Source organism: Protopterus annectens, chromosome 3.part1, assembly GCF_019279795.1.
Source record: "Protopterus annectens isolate FY-2018-M chromosome 3.part1, PAN1.0, whole genome shotgun sequence".
In the NCBI taxonomy this organism is placed as follows: Eukaryota; Metazoa; Chordata; order Ceratodontiformes; family Protopteridae; genus Protopterus; species Protopterus annectens.
In genome coordinates this window covers 763,771,539-763,795,395 of record NC_056732.1, presented here as the reverse complement: position 1 = coordinate 763,795,395, position 23,857 = coordinate 763,771,539, and positions in this window count along the sequence as shown.

Here is a 23,857-nt window from a genome sequence, read left to right as displayed (position 1 = left end):
GCCCAGCCTAGCACTTAAAACTCTGCAAACAACAGTCCAGTATGTTTCTCACAACAGACACTGCAGTAAGCTAATAGAAGTGAAAACTGAAAAAGCTTTACTGAGACAAAGAAATGTTAGGGGCTGCCATTGCTGTTATAAGGCAACATATGCAACCTGCTGAGGGTGGTGACAATGGAAATGCTGCTGGACAACCCACAGTGAGGAGACGGAGAAGAGTGTACAGGCCCAGGGTAACCTACCAGGGGCTACATGAGCTGGAGATAGTGGAGCGCTATAGAGTGGACAGACACCTCCTGCAGCAAATTGTTGAGCTGTGCAGGCCACGCCTCACACACAGAACCAACAGAGGGGAACCCATCCCAGTGGAAACCAAGGTATGTGTTGGCCTAAGAATATTAGCAACAGGTACCTTCCAGAGACCAACTGGTGATATGATGGGGATATCACAGGCATCAGCATCCAGGGTACTACACCAGTTCCTGGATGTCATGTCAGCACACGTCGGTGATCATGTATATTTCCCAAATTCCTGTGAGGTATTGGCCAGCAATATGTGTCTCTTCCAGCAAATAGCGGAATACCCTGAGGTAGTGGGTGCAATAGACAGCACTCACATATGCATCAAAGCACCAGCCGGCGAGCAGGGTAGGGTCTACTTCAACTGCAAGGGCTTCCCCTCCATCAACTGCCAGGTCATGTGTGATGCCCAGGGCATAATACTGAATGTGTGTGCAGGCTGCCCTGGAAGCTACCATGGTTCCCATATCTGGCATCTGACGCAGCTGTACCAGACATTTGCCAATGGGGACATCCCACATGGTCACCTAGTGGGGGATGCTGGCTATGCACTGGAGCCGTGGCTGATGACACCCATCAGAAACACACACACACCTGAACAGGAATGCCATAATGTGGCACACGCACAAACACGTAATGTATTAGAGCATGTGGTTGGGCTGCTCAAGTCACGGTTCCGGTGCCTGGACACATCTGGTGGAGCCTTGCAGTACTCACCAACTGCATGTACCCAAATTGTCATGGTATATTCTATGCTACATAATATGATCCTGCGAAAACAGCTGCAGCAGGACCAGCATAGGCCTGGGCCAAACAGCCCCCCACCATTGCCAAGGCCATCACAGGCAGAGTGTGACTCAGAGGAGGAACAACCTGAGACTGCCCCAGTAGGCAGAAGAAGGCATGCCCAGTATGCTTTGGCCTTGGCAAAGAGGCAACACATAGCACATACACTGGCTCAGTAGGAACTCAGGAAATGATACCCCTCTCCGACTCACACATAAAGTAAAAGGGATGCCTAAGTTGACACTATCTGCTTCCAAACGTGCAGGGAGTGTAGTATGTGCATCCAACATAGGCAGCCCTGCAGCACCACCTAAGGCATGAATTCCATGTGTTAAGCAATATAAAGCAGTGCTAAACAGCAATTACCACCATGTAGTATATGCAAAAAAAATCGCACACACTAACTAGCACAACTGTGGTCAATGTTCAGTAATATTGGGCAACGTCCAGCAATGTTGGTGAATATTGAGCAATGTTGGACAAGCCTGGTCTAAGTAGGGCATAGCTGAACAAAAGCCAACATGCTCATATTTGTTTAACAGGCTCTTAAGCAGTGTGGTCTGCTCAGTATGAAAATATAAAGCAGTGATGGGCCTCGAATCCAGAATACTGTACACTATAGCCAAAGTACTGAATCACTACACCATGACAGTATTGCAGTGGTCCATCTGTATGATGGAATGTTGATAAGTCTATGCAAAGTATTGGATGGAAACCCTGCAGGCACAGCATAATCCTTTTTGAGTTATGACACAAAGGTGAGTCCTGCAGTGAGAACAGAACCTGACTTTCAACACACACAGTATAAATGTTAATATTGGTCATGTTCGCATGCATCAGCAAATGTAGTGGACCTCAAATAGCAACATACTGAAAGGTCACACTAGGCATGCTCACACACTTGAATAAATGAGACAAATGTCAGGCAACAAAACATGTAATGTCAGAATTGGGCATGCTCACACACTTAGGCCATGTCTGAGTACAGCAGTGGGCCACGCATATCTGGCAGTTACATGTGTTAACCCAGGAACCTTTCACTATACAGCAATCCGCCCTGTGCACACAGTTATATGACAACAGCCACATCTATAATATAGTGGAACCCTGTCATAATCAAATATGTTCTGCAGATACTGAAGTTCGTCATGGAAACTGGTAAAGCAAAGATGATAAAGACCTGCAAACAGTATCAGCAATAAACATTGTGCATCTTGAACATTAGCATAGGTACAGAGGTCGATAATAGGCTATCTGCCCTAGGGCATGTACAAGCCTAGCCAGAGTGTGTTTGGCATTCGCAACCCTGTCAGATTACTACACTGTGTGTGTGAATAGTAGGTCACACAAGATAGCCCATGTACGTTTATGCTAGTGTGCCTCTGTCTAGCAGGGACACAGAAGATATCCCAGGGGTAAATATACAATCACCCATACAGTCATCAAGATGTCTCCAGTAGGTGGTCAGTGGGTGGCTCTGCCTATGTGAAACTGGGATTACATTCTGTAGTGAGTGGAGCCTCTGGGATAAGAATCTGTCCCTCCACAATGTCCTATTAACATCTGTGCTGAGGTATACGTCCCTGCAGTGTGTAGCTCCAAGGGAGTTGGATATCCTGAGGTGGAGCATGTCCAGTAATTCTGGTTTGGGTATAGCTGTAAACAACAAGCACATATCATATCTGAGTAGGTGGTAAGCGACTGAATAGAGCTGGAGTTACTGCATCTGAACTATGCAGGGCATCTGTATGAGCCCCTAGATCTGCTTGGTGAGGATCGTCCGTGGCCAGTACAGTTGTTGCAAGTGTCAGGTAAGGTACACCCCATATGTGGCATTGTAACCAAGCATGGATGTGATGAGTATAGGGGCACAATGACCTCACTCGATCTAAATGTGAAACCATATGGAATAAGGTGGCACATATAGAAGGTGTGCCCAACCACCTTGGCAACGTGAATGTTAAAGGCGACAGTACGAACAAGTGATGTCCCCAAACCCCTAACAACTCCTACCATATGTAATGGAGTACTACCTATGTATTAATGTGTGGGCATGTTGTTACTCCCAAAGGGGATAACTATTTAACTAATGGCATTTAGCTGTGGGCCATGGCTCAGGCACCAGTCATCCATCTCTGTGAGACCCTGACTGAGTATGCATGTGGCAGCTGGAGATTTGATCATGGCACCCAGTTTGCAGTCAAGTGCAAACATGTTCAGCCATATTCCCCCTGTGATAGCCTGTACATAAGACAAATATATGCTGAACAAGAGAGATCCCAGGACCAAGCTGTATGGGATGCCATGTGTAACTGGTGTATAGTCAGACATGGCACCTGCAATTCTGACCATGTGGGTGCTATCCCTGATCTAGGTATCAATCCATTGTGTGAGATATGTGACCAAATTGACGCTGGTGAGCCTATGCATAATGGCCCAGTGGGTTATTGTGTTGAATGGTTTTGCAAGGTTCAGGTAGGCTGTGTGGATAGCCGTCCCTATGTCAATGGACCTGTTAGCCATTTAAAGAATACCTACAGGTTCAAGAGGCAAGATCTGCCCACAACAATGCTGAAATCAGTAGGACACAGTGTCTGCAGGTTCCCGATGTCTATGTGTAGGAGTCCTATGACAATATGCTCCATAGCTTTGCAGAACAGGCTACATAGGCTTATAGGGCAATATTGTCTGTGGTCCATTGTGGCACCAACTCTGTGGAGCGGGACCACTGTCCCAGTACGCCATTCATTGGGTACATATCCTGTGGTAACTCCGATATTGAACAGTGATGTAATGTGAGGGTTGCATTTGTCATGATGCTCGTGTATGATGCAGGCTGGGATACCATCTGTTCACATTGATACTGTGATGTACGCTGTGGGGAGGGCAGCACTCACCTGCTACTGTGTGATGTCAGGGAGGTTATACTCTGTTGGGATGGATCGTTGCTCCTTAGGGGGGATGGGTGTGAGACATCTGCATTGAACCTGTTTGCCAGGATGTAGGCAATGCCAGTGGGTTCAGGGTAGGTTTAGTCAGTATGCAGTAACCCACAGCATATCAGTGAGTGTCCACCCAGGTCCCTGACATAACTGAAGAAGGCCGTGTGATAGTCTTATGTGTCAGGTGCAATTGTCTGGTAGAAGCGGCCCTTAGAAAAGTCCATGAATGATTGTAGCTGTCTGCTAGTAGAGATCACAGATGCCTCCCCAGTCTGGGATTGTGCTCTATCATGTAGTAGCGTCCTCCTGACGTTGTACATCTTATTAATGGCTGGGGTCTACCAGACAGGTCCCCTGCCATTGTAGTAGTGGGTCTTGTTGTTATTTGGGATAGCAAAATCCATGAAGTCCACTAGGTGTCCATAGAATGTGTATGTAAAGGATGCAGCAGTGTGAGCCGTATATGCCACTGTCTCAGGATCTCTGAAGGATACCACCATGCTTCAGTGAAGTGAGATGTTGGCTCATGAGAAATTCACCAAGATTACCCAGGATGGTGTGTGGAGGGTATATGTATGTCCTGTGAGATACATGTATGTTCTGACCTTACCAATGAGGGGTATATCACTGGTGTGGAACATAGAGTCCCCATGTTGGTGATGAGCAGGTCCAATATGTATTCTCCCTTGTGGTTGTGCTGACTGGTTGTGCCAAAGCATATGAGTCCACAAATTGTAGTGCTGTTGGGTGAGGTTGTCAGGCCTTGAGTAGTATCCCCAGTCAATATGTGTGTAAATGAAGTCACACAATATAATGGTGTCTGTGGAGACCTTCATATTCTCCATAGTTCCCCCAAAAGCCGAGTGTGTTTCCTGAGTTTGGGAGTGTGTTCAGTAGCAGGCAACAAACTGAAAGGCAGTATTGCACAATGGTAGTTGTATATGTATGGTCTGTGATGCTTTGTGCAGTGCTACTAACCTGGAGGAGTGTGTATCTGTGATGTATATGGATGCTCCCCCTAGTTGTGTTGTCTGTTCCAAGTCTTGTTGTCAGACAGCATGGTATGAAAGATAACCTGGTAGTGCTGGTGTGCATAAATGAGCCTGAACCAGGTGTCTGTCAGTGCACAGATATTGCTCTCCTCCATACTGAGGAGAGTCCTGAGTGGCCACAATATGAGGTTAACACAACTGTTGTTGAGCAGCATTACCCTTAGTTTCATTTAACCTATAATGTCTATGGAGGTGGGTTTGTCTTCTGAGCCCTGCTTAAAAAAGGTACTCTGGTGGTAGCAAGAGCCTTAGCCAGCATACCGAAGTCCAAGGGTGACAGGTGCAAGCTGTCCATAGTGAAGCTACATGGCATGTTGAGCATGTCACCATATGCTGACAGACACTGTATCCCCTATGAATGAAACAAATTTGTTAGCCAACTGTTAAATGTGATATGTGTGTCCGTATACTGTGACATCATAATTGGTGGGTGTAAGATGCTAGACAAGGTCAGGGTCATACTGGCCTGGGCTACATGATCAGAGTGTACCTCCATGTATTATGTCATGTGGTCCAGGGAGTAACATCTGAGGTTACACATACCAGCATGGACAATGATGGTGCCAGTCTTGTACTTGCTTTGGAGTGACCTGACTGCCTGTATTATGTGGCAGATCCTGGCACCCAACAGACAGCCCAAAGTGACTATTCCCTTGTCAGGGCTGGTGAGTGGTATGTCAGTGTGTCTGAACATAAGTGTCGCCTATTACAAGTGTATTAGGTGTGTTGTTTAGCCTGAAGAGCAGTGACTGTGTGGCACACTGACATTGTGAACTTTGTGATATTTGGGTATTGTAGTGGGGTAGCTGGTGTGTGTGTGTGTGTCTGCTTCGGAGGTCTCTGCTGCTTAGGTAGAGTAAATTTACAGCATCCAAGTATGTCAATGTGTGCTAATGTGGTTTGAGTGCTGTTGCTAGAGGATATGTAGACTGATATGTGGTGTGTGTGGTCACCTTCACCACCTGATAGACTGTGCTAGTCATGGGTTGAGAGAGTTCAGCTCTCTGTATGTCTATATAGGTGCATCTCACACATGTATCTGAGTTTGTTGGGAGGAAGAAATGGTTGTCGGTGTACATGAGGCAGATGTGACATTGTGTTAATATCACAATATCCACCAGCTGGACTGAAGAGTACACACAAAACCAACCCCTGGACATGCCAGGATATTATCATGATATGCTCTGTAGCCTGATCACAAAGGATCAGTAGGGTGTTAAGCATGTAAAAGAGTATAACAGGGATTAGTGCTCATGTTCGTTAGTGTTTTGTAAAGAGGAGCTGAGAAGGTGTCCAGTCTGAATCATGACACCTCCTTCAGCTATGTCATAAATATCAATGTGCCCACATATATGTCCTGAGTCAGGGCCAACTGTACCTGAGTGTCAATGCCGACATCATGACAGACAGGCCCATATGTACATACCCATCCCCCACTGACAGTAGTCCACATCATCATACCAGGAGATATCACATGTAGATTGGATGAGCAGCTACCCCCACTGCCAAAAGCATGGCAGCAGGTGGAATACATTGATTCCCAATATGTGCCATGCACAAACTACAGAACAAACAGGTCATGCACCTGAACAGTCAGCAGAGCTGCACCCCCTACACAGGATGTGGAACTGTTGAATGTGTCACAGCTACATATGGCACTCTCCACAAGTGTTGGTGCAGAGCACACCATGGGAAGTCAAGTCCAGTATGCCTATGAGGTCTGATCTGCAAGGTCATGGAGTTCATCATGGTTGCAGTCATAAACAGAGCTATTGGAAGCTGACACACACACAACCCTACCAACTGTGGTATGTTCATGTGCGGATCATGGTTCCCAAACATGCTAGACTGCTTGCAAGGCAGCCACCCAGGACATACATCAATGAACACATCTACACATGTGTCACATAGACTTTGAATAGCCCTTTATCAACATCCCAGACACATGTAGTATCCACAAAACCAAGACGCTGTGCATAAATATGTGTTGAAATATGATGGAATGTCAATGTGTCCACAGAAAGATCACACAAGGTAAGGATACTGAGGTCATGTTCAAGCTGTTGACACCTGCTGACCCATATGGACCATTCCTGGAATGGCATAAAACAAAGTGTACACACATCACCATGTCCAGTCTGATGATGTCACCATCCTATAAATACAGCAGGAGAAGGGAAACCAACCAATGCAGCAAATAGCGTGCCGTGTTAATGCATTTTTTTCCAGTGTCATAACATAGGTAGGGGTTTGAATCCTGCAAAGTGTGTGTGTATGTGTGTATTTTCCCTTGAGAGGTGTTCCTTTTTGGAGACTGGGAAAACTCAGTAAAGAAGGTACATTCCTCTTTGGAAAGTCTGATGATGTCACCATCCTACAAATACTGCAGGAGAAGGGAACCCAGCTAATAAAGCAAATAGTATGCTGTGTTAATGCTTCTCTTTCCAATATCATAACATAGTTAGGTAGGGGATTGAATCCTGCAAAGTGTGTGTGTGTGGGGGGGTGTTTGTGTGCAGTTTCCTTTGAGAGGTGTTCCCTTTTTGGAGACTGGGAAAACTCAGTAAAGGAGGTACATTCCTCTTTGGAAAGTCTGATGATGTCACCATCCTACAAATACTGCAGGATAAGGGAAACCAGCCAGTAAAGCAAATAGCTCACCATGTTAGTGCGTCTCTCTCTTTAGTATCATCACATAGTTAGGTAGGGGTTTGAATCCTGCAAGCAGTGAGTGTGTGTATGTGTGCAACTGTCTTAGAAATGAGTGCCCTTTTTGGAGACTGTGAAAACACACTAAAAGAGGTACTTTCCTCTTTGGAAATTCTGATGATGTCACCATCCTACAAATACAGCAGGAGAAGGGAAGCCAGGCAGTAAAGCAAATAGCGTGCTGTGTTAGTGTGTCTTTCTATCTAGTATCATAACATAGTTAGGTAGGGGTTTGAATCCTGAAAATGCTGACAGTGTGTGTGTCCCTGTTGTTCAACACGGTGTGGATTTTGCTTTTACTATGGTATGACATAGTATGATGACAACAGTAAGTGCATTGCAGACATCAGGTATCTGTGTGGCAAATATATATGTGCACATGTCCCCTCAATCACTACATAGGTGTGAAGCCTGCATACTACATGAATACATTTGTTTCCATTGACAAGTTGTGCCGCTGCTACTCAGATCGTAGGTCACATATGTATGTATGTGACATGGCTGTCCACTGTCATGTTCTGTGGCCAAGCTCATCTGTGGCACACACACCCATGACAGTTACTTAAGAGTAGTGTGAGTGAGGATATATGCCTGGGGTATATGTCAGACATGGTCATACACAACAAAGTCTGCCAAGAATGGACAGTCTTTATAGGCGTAAGACTGCCTTGTGGATATGCATTCAGGCTTCTAATGTCTGTGATACACCTTCAGACTCCACAATACCTATGGATATATGGATACCAAGGGACACATGACATAACATGGGTCTGTATGTACACAATGCTACCCGACATACATGTTGAGGGCTACCACCGGTGTGGTACTGACGGGATAGTATGTATAGTACATGAGGATGACTATGCCATACTTGGCTTACTGCTATACAGCATGTATCACACAACAGGTATCTGTCTGTATGATACCCTTGTGTAGGATATGCATCCCATCCAGGGAATGCATTGTAGGCCATTCCATGCATTCCCAGATTTGGATGGACACATCCCTAGTGTGTCTGCATGTACCTAAGGGGGCTATATGACACACAGGTGTGGTCACAATAATGGATGGCGGTCATCACCACTGGTTAGTGTTATAGTATAGCACCGGAAGGATACAGTTGATACTGGGTTCCCTACTACTGTGTGTCATTTGTCAGGACATCATCCAATGATTGCTTATAGTCATGCTGTTGAGGTTGTGTATACTACCAGACTGCAAATCATTGACTGATATTAACAGTATCACCCGCAGCATAGTGTCAACCCATGTCATACACACGTCTACCCATGTTAGTACATAATTGTGGTAGAATGCATATTGGCCATTGAAAGATGCAATGGGATGTTAATAATGTGTAGGACAGGGTATGCCACACGTTCCATGTGTCCACTATGCACGTACATCCAGACAGTGCGCACCCACCATGTTCACAGATGTACACTTGCTAATCTGTACTGCACACATCACACATGTACTGTCCACTCGCTAACACATGCTGGCAACACATCGCACATCAGCCAAGTGGCACATGGGTAGATAATACATACTCAGACCTAACAGTGGTGTAAACAATGCTACATTGACAATCAGAGCTTTGATGTATAATGTCTGCTCAGATATACCTACAAGGATGTAGTTAGACTTCCTTGTTGACAACTCACTATTATTGCTACACTGCTATAGTGTCACCCTGTGCATCAGCACCATGTTAGCCTGTCCCTCTGTCGATAATGCAGATGACAGGAGGCGGCACAGGTATCATCATATGCACAGGGCATTTTGTTGTTTGCCAGATCCTGACATTGACCCATCCAATCAATATGTCTGTGTGTGTGTGTGTGTGTGTGTGTGTGTGTGTGTGTGTGTGTGTGTGTGTGTGTGTGTGTGTGTGTGTGTGTGTGTGTGTGGGACAACAGTACAGCATGGGCCAATGTTGATGTAATGTGTGTGTGTATGTGTGAGCCCTAGTTGTTTGCTTAATGTGTGTGTGTCTGCATGCACACAGCTCCACCATGTGGCTGCTATTTACGGTTGTTTGTGGGACAGCCACAGACTGTACCTGCTTGGCTGTACAGATCACTGTCTCCGGCCACAGACATAGTACCTGTGCCTGGCAGGGGTGCTACAGAAGGTATCGGGTACCAACCCTGACTGGGTAATGTCATCAGAGGCAGAGGTATGATGACTGGACCCATGTCCCTGCTGGGACTGGCAAGAGCCATGTGCATGTGGTCTACTGGGATGGACAATGGACAAGCCAGCCTCAGCATTGCTGGGGCTGGTACTGCCACTACAGGAGCGGCTGTGAGCTGTGAGCCGTCCGTGACCACTGCCAGCTGTTGCTGGCATGCGTCTGTGTCGACATCGTAACTGTCCCGCACAGTCCTGGCTTGAGGAAGACATGTTGTGGAGGGCATCTATTGTCTCCTCCCAACATCTATCAATGACCTCTGTGTATGTCCGGATGGCACCAGCAAGGTCACTGATGCTGTCATTGATAGCGGTGTTATGTGCTCTCTGCGTCCTAAGTCCCTGCCTGGTGTACTGTTCCATATGTGCCTGAGCCTGCATTACAGCCCAGAACATAATGGTCATCAAAAGACCTGTGAGGGCACGCCTGCCAGGGGCAATACGTCCAGTGGTGCTCCCCCGAGAACCCCTGGACCTCCGCTTATGTGGTACCATTCTGGGTCTATGGCTATGGCTGCTGTGAGGGGATGCACGTGCCATGGGTACCACACTCTCCTGGTCAATGCCAACTGTATGCTGTCCCTCCCCATGGCCATTGGTGGTGAGGGATGTAATGGCAATATGAGTGTGCACATAGATGGGGTTGAACGCTGTGCACTGTCGATTGGTGGACCAGTGACAGACCTTGTCAAATCTCCCTGTGCCAAAATACATGTGTCATCATCATCATTATCCATGGCAGTGGCTTCAGGTCACCTGCTGCTTTCGCCAAGCCCTACATCAGCACCTGTGAGAGGAAGACAGGAAACACACGTTACGGTCTGCACATGCACACATGAACACATGCACACATGCACACATGCACACATGAACACATGCACACATGCACACATGAACACATGCACACTCCTCACTACAGCAGATACACACACACAACAGAAATCCAAATCATACTCAATACTGGTTGAAGGTGGGCGACAGTATTTTATTTTATTTATTTATTTATTTTTATTTTACATTTGTTAACCGGGCTAGTCTAACTGGATATATTTCCATTTTCAGCAGAGGCCCGGGGAGAAAAGCTCCACATAGACATAAAACAATTACATAGGATGCAAAAAGAGCAGCATAAAAATAAGGAGGGAATAAACAGTATATGGTATTATATTATAGGATTAAATATTGCACACAAAATGCACACCTGCACAAAAAATGCACACAACATTCTTGAAATAAAAATGCACAACTTATTTAGCATTATTTAACATTTTAAGAAAGTAGAAGAAAGAAAAGAAAAGACATTAATATACATGGAGTAAGTAGATTAGTTACTTATATAAAGTCCCAGCAGTCAGAAATATTGCAATTTGGAGGAAAAGGATAGTAGAGTGGTAACTCTTATATAGTGGAGAAATATAACTTAGAAGTAAATAGAAGGTAAAAGGAGAGGAAGAGATAGAGGAGAAGTGGAAATTGTGGAAGATATGGTTTCAGTCTGGGTTAAAGCAGGGACATAGCCAGTGATTTCTAAGGTAAATTGTAAGCTTTTGTTTGAAAAGGACAGGAGATGGAATAGAAGTCAGTTCAGTGGGGAGTTGATTCCAGTATTTACCAATGGTGTTGGAGAAAAGGGAGTCACCAGCAAGGTTATTGGATTTAGTTAAAGTTACTAGGAGTTTGCTAGAGGAGCGAAGCGAATTCAGGTTAGAATAAGGGGTAAAGAGATTAAAAAGTACAGGAGTGTTGTTAGGCAGATAGAAAGCTCTTTGGACAAAGGTAAGTTGGGAAAGAAGCAACATGTTTTTTAATTTAAGCCAGTGAAGTTGCTGTAGGCCAGTATCATAAGGCAAACAGTCACGCACACGTGTCAGCATGCCAAATAAGTGTTGATCAAGTCCATGCAGTGTGAGTGCAGACAGCCATAGTTAATGACAGTGTACATGGCTGTGGTGCATGTGTGTACATGTTCAGTCATTGCCTACACCCTGGAACACAGTGTGTACAAGGACACAACATTTCTGTGCAAGTATTATAAGCTCTGCAATGTCCAGTGCACCATCACACACAGATATACATACCATGGCTGTGTGTGTTATCTGTGTGTCACATGGATTTCCATGTCTGATTGCAGTGTCTGTGTCTGTAGCAGATAATTGTGGACACAGGTGTACCACATGCATGCTATGTACACACGTGGGATGAGTGGTGCATGTATACATGATGGGATACCAATCCTGGACATGGCCATTGTAACAGTATGGGGTGTAGTACCATTAGCCATCATCATCATGCATCACGTGGTCACTCAAGGCCACTAAAGTGTGTTAGACCACCACCTAGCATGCTGTACCTGAAGCTCAGTGCCATGGCTAAGTTCACAATTATACAGCCATGTTGCACAAGGGTGTGTGAGGTGTCCAATAGGGAGCATTGCCTAACATGACTGTGTTATATGTTGAGGAGTGTTGCACATCCCCATGCTAGGCCCCTACCCCTCAGGTATAGTATGTCTGGTGTGTGGATGACATGTGAGATATTGAAGTGTGACCTGGCAGCGGGTGTCCGGTTACACTATGTGTAGCATGTTGAGATGTACTGCGTATGACAAACGTGTTATGTTGTGTACATGTGTGTCAACTATGCCTATCCAATGTGCAGTACAGTGTTGCCACATTTGTGTCTGATGTTCTGTGCATTGCATGTGATTGACGCAGCTACTGACATTACTGAGATGTTTCACATCTCACAGCAAACATGCACAGCATGCATTATGCATAGGTGTGTTATGTGTACATGGCCTACACCTCACTATAACATGCACAGTTCAATACCAAGTTTAAAGTGTTAACACACTCACCAGCATGTAACGTCTGCCCTGCTGTCACACCAGAGGGACATGCAAGAATATGGCACAGTTTGTCAGTGGCCACAACTGTGGCATTGCTACTGTGAGTGTGCTAAACTACAGTAGAACAACAGGCATAGGTTTACAGATACTATTCAAATTATCAGTATTGCACACAATAGGCAGCACAACTGCTAAACACAGTACACATCTCACACATGCATAATCTAACAATACAGGTGACAGTAGTCTACAGCTAGGGCATGTTACCTGCACGCTCCATGTCACCATGCTGGGTGGCTTTGGCCTCCATGACGACACATGTGTGATGTTGTTGTTGCTGTAGGCCAGGAGCCACCACACTTAGCAGCAGTTCCTCCACTCTTGTGAGGGGGGAATGTATGGCCACCCCACCACCTGTGGCAAGCTGTTGTCTGTGGATATCAGATGCATGCCACCGGACATGTCTAATTAAATCACTGCAGTGATGGTGTACCTGCTTATATATCCCGTTATGCATGCCTATGTCATTTACCCGACGAACAAGTTCTTGCCACATTTCAGTACACTCCTGCTGGTGCTGGCTGGCCCTTGAAAACAGCAGGGTATAGTGCTGAACCAGGCTGTGGTGGATTTCCTTTTCCTCTGCAGCTGTGTAGCATGGGGATCCTGTGATGAGACATAAGCCTGGAAGACAAGTAAACAATATGTGTGAGCAAGTCATGTAGCACACTTAACATTATACAGTACAGATATCAGTTAACGGCCATATATAGCATCTGTTCATCTGTCAGAGGATGCACACATTCAATACCACATATCAGTGCTCAGCCCACAACTGGCTGACAGTGCCTGCCACACTCCATATGACACACCAGTATACACCAGTACTCGGCTCACTGTTTGGGATCCAATGCACAGCCTTGCCAGGGGGGTACATATCAAGCTAATGCATGCAGAAATATGTCATCCATTGCAATGAATGTGAAGTACCATTACAGTATAACCAGTAACCCACCCTAGTAGTTGATGCCATACCCCTACCTAACATATGTGCACAGTTGTTAATATAGCTGGCATACTGCTGTAACAGAGTATACATGTTGTTAGGTACACACGCAAACCCTGCATCACACATGTGATTGCGGACATGGTACAGGCATCATTACACACACATCAGACATTCATACAACACACAAATGTATGCTAACACAGATGAGCATTTGCTATGTACCTTACAGTACTGTCTGCCCCTACTTACAGATACGTATGCCTGAGGAATGTAATCTGTGCAGACTACAGGAAACACACAAGACAGTGTTACCAGGGAATGTGAACATACACCATACTTTGCTGTTTAGGCCTACAGCTTCAGGTGGTACAACAGTTCAAATGTCGGCTGGATTCACCAGCCGTACCACTTACTGAGCATACACGTATTGCTTCAGCCTATGATGGGACACCAAAGTCATACACAACGAACTACGTCACAACATATACCATCCTACTATGTCTGCATCCCAATAACTGACACATCTTTCTCTGGCCTCACACTTAGGACACAAATGACCGTGACAGAAAAAACTTCACACTTAGCTATCACACCGTCACAGACCTTGTACACATTCACTGTCACACTCATTCCACCTCACATAGCAGGTATTGCACTGTGTACATGTCTGTGTGCATTGTGTCATAAGTAGGTAATACACTATTGTCCCTGGGGCCTTCAGCAGCCTAGCCATATGCTACCCTGGCCTGTGACACATATGTAATTAGATTTTACTTTCTCCTGTCAACGGGATACACAGAGGTCATTCCCAGGGCATGTTACCTATCCCCCAGACAATCATCAGGGTTATATCTGACATCTGCTACTGAGGAACCTTGTTTGTTCATGCTGGGTGGTTTACTCCAGAGTATGGCATATTTGCCAGTAGGAGCCTGTCCCTCCAGCATGTGCTGTTTAGTGAGGTTGTGGGGACTAGGGACCTAGGCCGTGTTGCCCGGTGGGATTGTGAGGTACTGACATGGTGGTTGTCGGACAGCTATGGGTGTGACATACCTCTGTATGTTTGGCAGAGATAACCTCTGGGTGACCAGTATACAACGCACAGTAGCTGTGGTTATGTGAGTCAGTCTGCATAGGGTATGTGTTTCAAGGCAGTATTACCCTTTGTGAGGTATGTCCATGGCCTTTCCACTTGCTGTAGTTGTCATGTGAGGTACATACCACATGGGGCATTGTGATGAGTACAGGGGAACACTGACCTATATTTCTGTACATGACACATTGTTTGTGATTACACGTACCACACAGACAGATTACAAGACTAGTGTGGCACTGTGAATATCAAAGGGGAGGCTACTGTCCACCTGTGTCCCATGTTCCCTTCTGACACCTTCAGTGTTAGTCAGGCAACCACCTATCTGGTAGTTAGTGGGTAAAGTGTTTTGGAATGGAGTATGGCACTGCTGTATCAACACTGGTGTTCAGTCCATGCCTTGGTCACCAGGCACCTGTTGCAATACGTCTGACCCTCTGTCTCCCTCTCTCACTATATATATATATATATATATATATATATATATATATATATATATATATATGAATATATGCATATACATTTATATATCACTCTATATATACATATATATATATATATATATATATATATATATATATATATATATATATGTATATATCTATACATCTATATATGTATATGTATATATGTATATATGTATATATATATATATATATATATATATATGTGTGTGTGTGTGTGTATACACACACACATGTATATATATATATATATATATATATATATATATATATATATATATATATATGTATATATATACACATACTTGTAAACAGCCACTGCTGTACATATACATGCACATATATGCACATATACTGCCCACCTTTCATGGTGGGAATATCAATTATGGAACAAATGTGAGACATGCACTTATGTAATAATATTGCACAGTGTTGTGCAGAATGCATTTCACTGTCCTCAGGCCGTATAGCCGTAGCAGACCTCACTGGCTGTAACTCAGTCCCACATCATTTAACCACCACGTGACATATACCTGTACTGCATGCTGTTTTCAGTGACACACACTACAACCTACATAGATATGTGCACATAGCAACCTTCAAATACATATATATGTCCAGCCTTCACTAACAGTTGCAGTATGTCCCTTGCCCTATGCACATCTGCATATACATATAGATACGGACTGCTACCACATAAGGAGTGTTCACAGAATGTAGAGTACTCTTCAGACACATCATTCGGATGCCAGCAAATACATCTGTGTTACATACCTTACCTTTGTATTTCTCACCTCAGTCTGTTGTACCTGTTGATGTTTTTTATTATTTGTTTAGGTTGGTGTCTTCCACTGCCTGTGTTTGTTTATTTTTTTGTTTGTTTTGGTTGATGTCTCCAAACACCTCTTTTTTTTTTTTGGGGTTGGTGTCTCCAACTGCCTCTGTTTGTTGTTATTTATTGGGTTGGTCTCCAACTGCCTCTGTTTGTTTGTTTGTCTGTCTGTCTGTCTCTCCCACTCGCTCTCTCTCTCTCTCTCTCCAGTTGCTGCAATGATATTATTGCATGTGTGGACAGCAAGTACAGGCTGCTTTTGTAGGTATCTGCGCATGTGCATGTGATGGCCTCTACACCAATTGGTGCCCACCATTTAGTAATTGCATGCAGCCTGCTGTGTGATAATTGCAGTTCTCACTGTGATTTCAGGACACTGCTATAAAATGATAGGTTAGGTAGGCGTATGCCTTTCAGTTTTGCAAGGTGGGGATCTTGCTTGTTTGCTGTGGACACTCTTGTGTCAGTCAGAAGGTTGGTATATGTCTCATATCTGAAGCTGTGTTGCAGCCAGTCAGTGAAATGCATGTTGTACTGGAACCTGACTGTTGCTTCTTCCAGTATACTCTTCTCAGTGTGTAAGTTTACTCACACCTCCTAATGCTAACACTGGATACATGGGAGTATGTACTTTCTTTTGGAATTAGGGAATTAACTGGCATACAACAGTAGTTATTGCAATGTATTCCTATGGCTTTCCTATTTTCCCTTTACATTCACTGCTTGCAATGCATGTCATATTTCTTTATTGCAATGTATTCCTATGGCTTTCCTATTTTCCTTTTACATTCACTGCTTGCAATGCATGTCATATTTCTTTATTGCAATGTATTCCTATGGCTTTCCTATTTTTCCTTTACATTCACTCCTTGTAATGCATGTTATATTTCTTTCAGCACCAAGTTATTGCATATCTGCTGTGGCTTAGTGGTACATCATGCAGACTGGTGAGTCCAAGGTGTGGGACTTGAGACTGACAAGGGTATTTTATTTTGCTGCTGAGCAATACAAGGGCCTTGTCATACAGAGTGACAAGGCACTTTTAAGGAGTTGTAAGCAAGTTGGGGCAGGTTTGCGTGACACTTAGCGATGCTAAGCACCACTTAGCTTATTGTATTTTAGCAATACTAAGCTAAGCTTAGCTTAGCTTATTTTATGTTAGCAATAGTAAGCTAAGCTTGGTGTAGCTTATCATATCTTAGAAATGCTAAGCTAGGCGCACACATGCGCACACTTGTGCAAACACGCTTACTACTGTTTACAAGTGCTCACTCCCGCTAACCCCCACGCTCATGTCTTTGACAGTAAAGTAAATGGGGAGATACGAATGTGGTGATGAAGAGTGCTCAAAGAGGGGAAGACAGTAGGGAAACTAGTTTGGGATGTACACGATGGGTGTGGAGAAGGTCCATAGCTGCCCATTTCTTTACCAATAACAGCTGTGCATATGCAATACATTAGGTGGGATATTTGAAACCTTCCACCCCTGAGAGAGTGGTGAGGACATCTAAGTATGTTGTACTACCAATAATGAATATCAGGCACATGCACTTGTTTGTGAACTATTATACTGTCATTAGTACGTTACTCACATCTGAACAGTTTGTGGTTTGTGTTGGCATTAGCACAGTCTGCTCAAGATGACTGGACATATTTCTGTACTGTGTATGCCTACCTACACCCTTGGTTGTGCCTGACTACATGGGTATATAGTACCTTTGGGTAGGGGTGCAGAACTGCAGTGTGCATTATTTATTATTGTGTGATGTTTATCTTACTGAACATGCAGAGTTGCTGTGTACCTGCAAGTCTATGAAGGCTTATAGTCTGTCTGAGTAGCTCCCACCTGTGGACATATCCAGATGGTAGACAGAGGTCAGCCTAGTATTCTTTGACTGTGCACCACAGCAGTCTTTTCAGCACCTGAACAATGGCATTGTCACAGGTGTTTGCTAGCAGTACATGGCTACATCCTTTGCTATTTCTGTGTTGTACTTCTACATAAGGGCATGCTTGTGGGATTCATTCTACATCTATTTGCAGAGTGTGTAACAGCAGACAAGCTGATATGCCTGTGTGTTCCTGACTCTTCCAGGCCTCAGATACTCTCACGTTTATATTTGAACAGCCTCAGGGAAAGGTACATATAACTGGGATACATCTGTCATATAGTTCAGACATTTTGCAGTTCAGACTTTGGGTGATTCAGAGCATTTCTATTACTACACCTTTTCTGACATGCAAGTGGTGTCTACTCTCAATTATTGACATTTGTTTTTAAGTGAGATTCAACACCTTTCTGCCTACTGTTAGTACATTTCACAGGGAGTCAGAGGGGCACATCTAACATTTGTTTACAAATCAGGGTCATCACTGTAGAGCAGTCACTGTTGGGAGGTCTGGCCTGTGACCTATGCAAATATGCCAGTGTTTATCCTGCCCTGATACTGTGTGGGTTTGTAAGCTGCTACTGTAACCTTATTCCCTACTAGCATGGCTGATTCACTTTTCATAGTCATGTCATGCAATTCAACAACACCTACTGGTTAAGTCCCACAGAACAAGATTTGTGTTATGCCATTGCTATTTTCCCTTTACATTCACTCATGGTAATGCATGATAAATTGCTTTCAGCACTAAGTTACTGTATAGCTGCTGTGGTGTAGTGCTACTTCATGCAGACTGGTGAGTCCAAGGTCCCAGGTTCGAGACTGACAAGGTTTTTTATTTTGCTGCTGAGCAGTACAAGGGCCTTGTCATACAGAATGACTAAGGCACTTTTAAGCAGTTGTAAGCAGGTTTGCATGGGTTTGCACGATGCTTAGCAATGCTTAGCTAAGCGCACACAAGCTCACACCTGCGCACCCCTGCTAACTACTGCTTAAAAGTGCTTACTCCCGCTAACCCCCGCGCTAATTTCTTTTAAAGAAAAGAAAATGGGGAGATAGCAAAGTGGTGAAAAAGGGGGCACAAAGAGGGAAAGACAGTAGGGAAACCAGCTTGGGATGTGCAGGATGGGTGTAGGGAAGGTCCATAGCTGTCCCTTTCTTTACCAGCAACAGCTGTGCATATGTATGAAATTTGGTGTGAAATTTGAAACCTTCCACCCCTGAGAGAGGGGTGAGGACAACAAAATATGCTGTACTGCCAATTATAATTATCAGTTTACATGTCCAGTGGACATGTGTGCAAATTGGGCAGCTATGTATGGGGCGTAATTTTTTTGTGGGAACAGATTGCCCTTTTTTTTATTTTTTTTTTCAGGTGAGAGTGGGATGTGAGGCAGAGGAAGTAGGTATATTTGGGGAATCAGGTTGGGGAGGTAAACAGACAAGACAAACAAGACACACACAGGGGCGGAGTTTGACATATGGGGTGGGTGAACACAATTGACGGGGAAGGATGTTTGGAAATCGCAAGCCCATGAGCCCACAGATGGTAACAGTGGAACTGAGATCCCCACCCATGGGCAGTCACCATTGCACCTTCACAGCCCCGAGGGTTGCTGTGCTGGGGGCTGAGTAGGATGGGTAGGCTCACCTGAGAGACACACCACGCTCGCCTCAAGCTGGCATAGGGGATCAGCGACTGAACGCTGGATCTCCCTACGCACCACAGCCCGGACCCTAGCAAGGGTGACGGGTGGCCCTTCTCCATCCACGCTTGCACAGTGGGGATGAGCCCCATCCCCTGCAGTGCTTCCACCTGAAGGTGGCACAGGACCAACAGAGGAGGGGAGTCCGGGCTGGGCACCAGAGCCACTGGTGCCAGGTGCACTCGCCAACTGAGGAGGGATAGGTGTGTCCGCTGGGACCGGCCTTCCCATATGTTCTGTGATTAGGTGTGTTGCATTACAACATAAACAACAGCATTCCAGATTAGTTGTAGCAGCATGCAGTAATATCCCCATTAACCCAGCACTCCACAGTTCCAACAGTTGAACAACAAACATAACACATGCATATGTTGAACAACAGTGGTTATTCCAACTGCATGCAGGGATGATTGGTAGCAACAGACCATCATGAACTTGGTGTTTGAACAGGGCACATGCATCAACATGAGTGCAAATATTTATAGAACAGTTGGACATGTACCCCAACAAATATTTAAGATTACACATACCCATTGAGGTGTGGAATTGCATGGTTTATGCACAAACAGTAGGGTGCAGAAAAAACCTCCGTTAACATCTTATAAACACTTTTACTCTACACTACATTCCTAGTGACTGCAGGTGTATATTCCCTACATGTATTATTACACTTGCCACCATGCATTAGGTTGTGTAGTGGGTTTGGCTAGTTTAATCTATACTTGACCTATATCTCACATACTAACTGTCCAGGATGCAGATGTTACTGCTACATATTTCATGGTTGCATTTATATTTCTTTATCTACATATCTGGATGTTTTCACATGACATTTTCACTTCAAATTGTACAGAACCCTGCATTTATTGAAGCACACTTACATTTCTGGGGAACATATTAGCATGCTACTCATGTGCCAGATTTACTTATGCATGCCAGCCACTAACTGACTGTTGAGGACTGTATATTTACTTCACAGCTACTAGCACTTCCATCACCCACTTTAGATGGGACTGCAGAACTATGTGTTGCCAGCACTTTCTAACACATTACTATTTGTATAATGCAAGGTACAACAACATTTCATACTAAGTGAAACAGACAAACTCTGGGTTTTAGACCTTTATTAATGACATTACACACTTTTCCACAGGCTCACTCCTTTATTTGTTTTAACGGTATATATGGCAGACATGTTCATGACATATTATACCTTTATTAATAGGTTAGCACACTCTTTTTTCAGGCTTGCTCACATATTCTTTTATATGACAGTGCCTGCAGAGATATTATTCCAGACATTTGTTACCTTTCTTAATGGGTTACTACACTCTTTTTCTGCCTCTCTAAGGTTTTTATCTGACAGTACATGAAGAGGACTTATTCAGTCCATTTTATGGCTGTATTATTGGACTACAACACTTTCTTTCATGCTCTCTCCCATATTTTATATAACAATACATGTAGAATAATCACTAACCTGCCTGGCAGCGCAGCATTATCTAAATAAGCTTGCTGATTCGTAACATGGTCATCTGCAGCTGTAAAGTAAATGAAGGGATATTGAGACATTCCTATCCATTATACATACTCCATTTTAAATCCTTGCATACTGCATTCCATGGCTACATACTCAGTTGTGGGGCATCCCGCATCCCACGGGCCTCCTGTATCCACTGGCTCAGGTGGTCCTCCTTTCATCTCTTCAGGTCCACATGGTGGCGATGGACCTACTCACCAGTCCGGGGAACACCTGCGGCACTGGTGAGGTCACGAGATAACCGGTTCCAAGCCTCTGCCTTGTACTCCGTCCCTTGGAACTGGCCCTGCAGGAGTCTTGCCTTGTGATGGTGGACTTGGAGCCAAACCGTGTATTTGGACTCCTTGGTGCCCCATCTCTGCACTTGGAAGCACACTCCCTCTCCAACACCAGACATTCTGACCGCAGATGTGAGCTGCAATCAGTTATGGTATGTATTCCCACCAGTGAGGCTTAAATATGCCGCATTTCCCACATTTTTTTGTGATTGCCCATTTTGTAAAATTCTTGGCTGACTGCAGACCTGCTTAGTAATGGTTAAACTACCATTCCTAAGTCTATGTATGTTAATAGTGGCTGTTTCCCCTATGTTGTCATGGCTTAGTGGTTCTGTACTTTGATTATGATGCAAAGGGTCCTGGGTTCAAACCTTGTCATTCTTTTATTTTAATACTGTCTAGACAGGCTAGGGGGTGTGGCTGCGTTTAAGCAACTTAGCTCTACGTTGCCCCCCTGTGCCCTATGGTGCCCTGGTTGGCACAGCACGCACGTCCGCGCAAACACATTGCGCTGGTTAAAGCATTTTTAAATGTTGGGCAACTTTTTTGCACTGGGTAAAGCGCTATTACACTTTCGGCAACTCTGTTTAGCTGGGTAAAGCATTATTACACTATCGTCAACTCTGTTTAGGTGGGTAAAGCGCTATTACACTATCGGCAACTCTGTTTAGCTGGGTAAAGCACTAGTACACTATCGGCAACTCTGTTTAGCTGAGTAAAGCGCTATTAAACTATGGGCAACAATGTTTAACTGGATAAAGCTCTATTAAACTATGGGCACCTCTGTTTAGATGGGTATAGCACTATTAAACTATGGGCACCTGTGTTTAGCTGTGTAAAATGTATTTTAACGGCAGGCTATTATATATCTGGGTCTTTTCAAAATATATATTTTGTTCACTGATACATTGGCCATGTCATTGCTTTTAATAAAATTTTAATCATATTTGTCTGGTATTATTTCAAATACTGATTTAAAACATAAATAAAAAGTGGAGTAGTGGGACTTGAACCATAAATGCCTTTGCTTTGTGCATACGCTCTACCATTACACTATTGCTACTTGGATTAATTTGCATAAGTAGTTCTTATATGCTCTTCAATGTCACAATTGCTAACTGTGGTTAAGCAATGGGCACACCTGCGCAAACAAGCGCAAATACGGGCAGCTATATCGTGGATTTAAAAAAAAAAAAGTTTCTGTTTTATAACTCTGATGGGGGTTTACAATGTCAGGGAGTGTGGTGTTGGGTGCATGTACATTTGAGCGGACTCGCTCTTGTCTGTTGACATTATGCGTTTTAAAACCTTGCAGGGGCGTAGACTTTTAGACTGCTCAGCAGTTGGACATGCCCCCTGCTTGCCTACTCAGTCCGTGTAACAGTTACGGATGAGTCAGCGTGCCCTCATGAATATTCATGGCACGCTGATGTCATACCGTTCAACTGCAGCCTCCGAGTAAGACATGTTAAGTCTTACACGGAGGTTTCGTGAATCCGGCCCATTATCTTTAGAGGCAGAAATACAAACTAAAAAAAGAAAAATCTGTTGCATCCCTCCAAGTCTCAAAAAACCCAATATGTAACCTATACTGGGTCAAAAACAAACCAAGAATAAACTTCGCAGTATGGAGGGGGTGAAGTTCTCTCCTTGAAATATGATATGCACGTAGCTCACTAATAAAAATGGAACTGTAAAATATGTAGTACAAAATAATAAAATAGTAGGTAGTCCACAGTTGAGTTAAAAATAGAATATCCTTTATTGAAACACACAAACAAGTGATCCTAGTTGAGTATAATGAAAAGCATTAAAGACATTCATTATTTATATATAATCAGGTTATTTGGAGAAAGGGAGGGGTTACAGAGGATGGTTCTGTTAAGAACAATAAAAGCATTAAAACTCATTATTTTAACCAAGTCCCCCTTCCCTCTTGCCATAGTGTAAACAGAGACTGTGCTACCTTAGAATTAAAACAAAAAGCTAGAAACAAATTAAAATATATAATATAAGAACAGGTTATTAAGGCTAACCTATTAATCCAAACTTTATTAATTAAGAAACCAACTCGCTAGCAAAATAACTATTTAATTAACTAACAAAAAGATCTACCACTAGACATCTGTCAGAATAAATATTAGTAACTTATAAACTGAAACTTTTTTAACAAAGATCTCTTTCCTACCAAATAAATATTTCATCAGGTTTGTGTG